The following is a 3,261-nucleotide window of genomic DNA, read 5'->3' as shown; positions in this document are numbered from 1 at the left end:
CTTCTCCAGCAAAGCATCTGGTGAATTCGAACTGCACACCTTCAGGATTACCGTGCAGCTTCTTGCCACTAGGCCTTCAGTGCTCCCTATGTTCAGCTTTCTAAGAAAATGTCTAACTGCCTACCAATTTACAATCTCACTAACAGTGTGTAAGAGTTCCTATCTTACCACATCCTCTCCAACATTTATTACTTGCTGTCCAGTTAAACTTTGCCACTGCTACAGGAGAGAGGTGGTATCCATTGTGATTTTTATTTGCATCTCTCTTATTGCCAGTGATTTTGAGCATTTTTCCTTTTTTTTCATGGTTTAAGGAATTTTTATTAAAGCAAGAATTTTATAATCCAAATTATGTTTCCTTGCTTAGTTATCAATTCTGTTACCTAAAACAGAACTGATATTCTGAGCTATTTCACAGTAAAGAAATACAAAATTAAAGAAAGGAATGCTTTAAATTTTTGTCTTTTTCCCAGGGTCTATAAAACATTAATTTGTTTTTATATTTTACTATTTTTTTCCTCTTTTTTTGTTTTTAAATGAGTAAGTAATCTAGGACTAGCACGTGCTAGCCCCGGCATTTGCTCGGTACATAAGGTTCAAAGTTTCCTTTCCTTTTTTATTTTTAAATTTTATATTTTGCAATTTTTTTTCCCCACAATATTTAAGTTTTTCCATGTTTAGTTCTTTTTCTTCGGTGAAGCACGAGTTTTCTTTCATGGTCCCTGATCATTTTAAACAGTTGGAACACCAGTGGCACTGTTAACTGCTTTCTGGGCAGCCTCTTTAGCTTGGTGGGCTTGCAGTACAGCTACAGCTTCATCAACCTTAGAACGAAGAGACTCTGGAAACTCAAGCATATAAAGAAGTTCTGAATTATCAATCTCCAGTAACATGCCAGTGATTTTACCCGCCAATGTAGGGTGCATGGCTTGAATAAGAGGAAACAGCCTTTCACCCAACATCTGCTTTTGCTCTTGAGGGGGGACAGATGCCAACATGGAAGCAGTCAAAGGCTCTTGACCTTGTACATGAACAGCGGACTGCTGCATGGTGACTTGTGGTTGTGCATTTAGGTGTTGCTGAGGATTGCGAACTCTCGCAGCGTATTTATACTGCGGCACAGTGCGGACAGCAGGAGTAGCTGCTGCAGCAGCAGCTACAGGACGGGGACCCATGGTCTGTGTTGATGTGTTAGCAACACGCTGTGTTGACATGACTTGTGGAACTTGTGAAGAAGCTGGTCTCATGGTACTAAATGGTGGTCTAGGAGCAGCTGGGCGGAAAGCACCGGGCATATTTTGGAATGGATGAGGTCTGGCACCCTGAGCAGTCCAGCGAGGACTTGGTCTTAACTGAGCAATTTGACTAGGAGGGTAGTACGCAGCACGGTTCTGAGTCCGTGGAATAGCTGCCATGAAGTAACCTGAAGGGGATGCTGGCTGGTAGGGGTTGATCACGGGGTTGGGCACAGCTCGGACACTAGCCATTCTCTGCATTTACTGGTTAGTGAGGTGAGCCTGGCGCTCTTCTTTGCGCTGAGCTAAAGCTACATATAATGGTTTTGTGGCCACAACTCTACCATTCATTTCTGTAACTGCTTTAGTGGCTTCTTCAGGGGAGGAGAAACATACAAAACCAAATCCTTTGCTGCGGCCACCCTCCATCATAACCTTTGCGCTAGTGATTGTTCCAAATGGAGAAAACTCTTTGCGGAGACGTTCGTCATCAATGCCATCATCAAGATTTTTCACATATAAGTTAACACCCTCGTATCTGGTGATCCTATCTTGCTTCATCTGCTCAAATTTGCGCTTAAGTTCCGTCTGTCGTTCCACTTTTTTCTGAGCTCGACCAACATAAATTTGTTTTCCATCGAGCTCCTTTCCATTCATCTCATCAACAGCTTTCTGTGCATCTTCATGCCTCTCGAAGCTCACAAATCCAAAGCCTTTGGACTTCCCACTTTCATCGGTCATTACTTTCACACTTAAGGCAGGTCCAAACTTGCCAAAGAGATCCTTAAGGCGCTCATCATCCATGTCCTCTCCAAAATTCTTGATGTAAACATTGGTAAACTCTTTAGCCCTAGCTCTGAGTTGTGCTTCTCGTTCTTTGAGAGACTTAAAACGTCCAACAAATACTTTGCGATCATTTAGAAGCATCCCGTTCATTTTTTCAATAGCTCTTTCAGCTGCTTCCTGTGTCTCAAAATGCACAAATCCATAGCCCTTGGAACCATTTTCATCACAAACCACCTTACATGAGAGGATATTACCAAATGCTGAAAATGTATCATACAGTGCTTTATTATCAATGGATTTGTCCAAATTTTTATTGAATATGTTGCCCACTCCACTTTTACGAAGCGATTGATCACGCTGAGACCACATTATGCGTACTGGCTCGTCCTTTAAAACATCAAAATTCATGGTGTCCAAAGCACGCTCGGCGTCCGCCGGCTGCTGGAAGTTCACCTACACGTAGCCCAAGGAGCGGCGGGTGATCATGTCCCTCCAGACCCGGATGGAGAGGATGGGCCCGGCCGGGCTGAACTTCTCGTAGAGCATCGCCTCTGTCACGTCGGGGTGTAAGTCGCCCACGTAGAGCGAGGCCATGGGATAGCTGGGGGCGCTGGGGTTCATCTCGGCACGGCTGCCAGTAGGGCCACAGGCCACGACCGGGTTGATCCGAAGTCGCTGGGTGCTGAATGCCGGCTGGGGAGCGAGGCTGGCGGTGTCGGGTCCTGGCAGCGGGAAAGGCCTCGCGAGTCTCTTCGTTCCTCCTTGGAGCTGCTGCGGGGCCGCGGGCGGGCGAGTCGGTCTCGGCTGCTTCACCGGGTTATTTATAAAAGAGAAAAAAAAATAAAAGTCTCCGGCGGGGGAGACGCGGATTTTTTGTAAATTTTTTTTTTTATTTTTTAAAAGGCTTTTTTAAATTTTTTTTTTATTTTTTTAGTAATAAATGTGTGTTCCGAGCCCGGAGCACACACTCCGCACTCTCCGCACTAACCGCCAGGGATAAGGGGGAGCATTTTTTCATGTGTCTGTTAGGCATCTGAATGGTTTCCTCTGTGAAAAGTCTTTCCATGTTTTTTGCCCATTCTGTAATTGTGTTATCAGTATTTTTCTTGTGGAGGCCCTCTAGGATTCTACAAACTGTTGTTATGAGACCCTTGTCTGAAATATTGTTGCTGTTAAGTGCTGCCGAGGGGCCTACCCATTTCTATAAATTACATCCTTTCTCCAAGTTCAGAGTTTCTGG

General features: G+C 44.6%; 1 pseudogene; it reads right to left on the bottom strand.

Annotated features, from left to right (window-relative positions):
* Positions 1 to 731: 731 nt before the first annotated feature.
* Positions 732 to 2,642, bottom strand: LOC102852957 (annotated as a pseudogene).
* Positions 2,643 to 3,261: the final 619 nt, after the last annotated feature.

This window comes from Elephantulus edwardii, unplaced genomic scaffold, assembly GCF_000299155.1.
Source record: "Elephantulus edwardii isolate Elephantulus edwardi_28Jun2011 unplaced genomic scaffold, EleEdw1.0 scaffold00172, whole genome shotgun sequence".
Lineage (NCBI taxonomy): Eukaryota > Metazoa > Chordata > Mammalia > Macroscelidea > Macroscelididae > Elephantulus > Elephantulus edwardii.
This window is presented reverse-complemented; position numbering and strand designations above follow the sequence as displayed.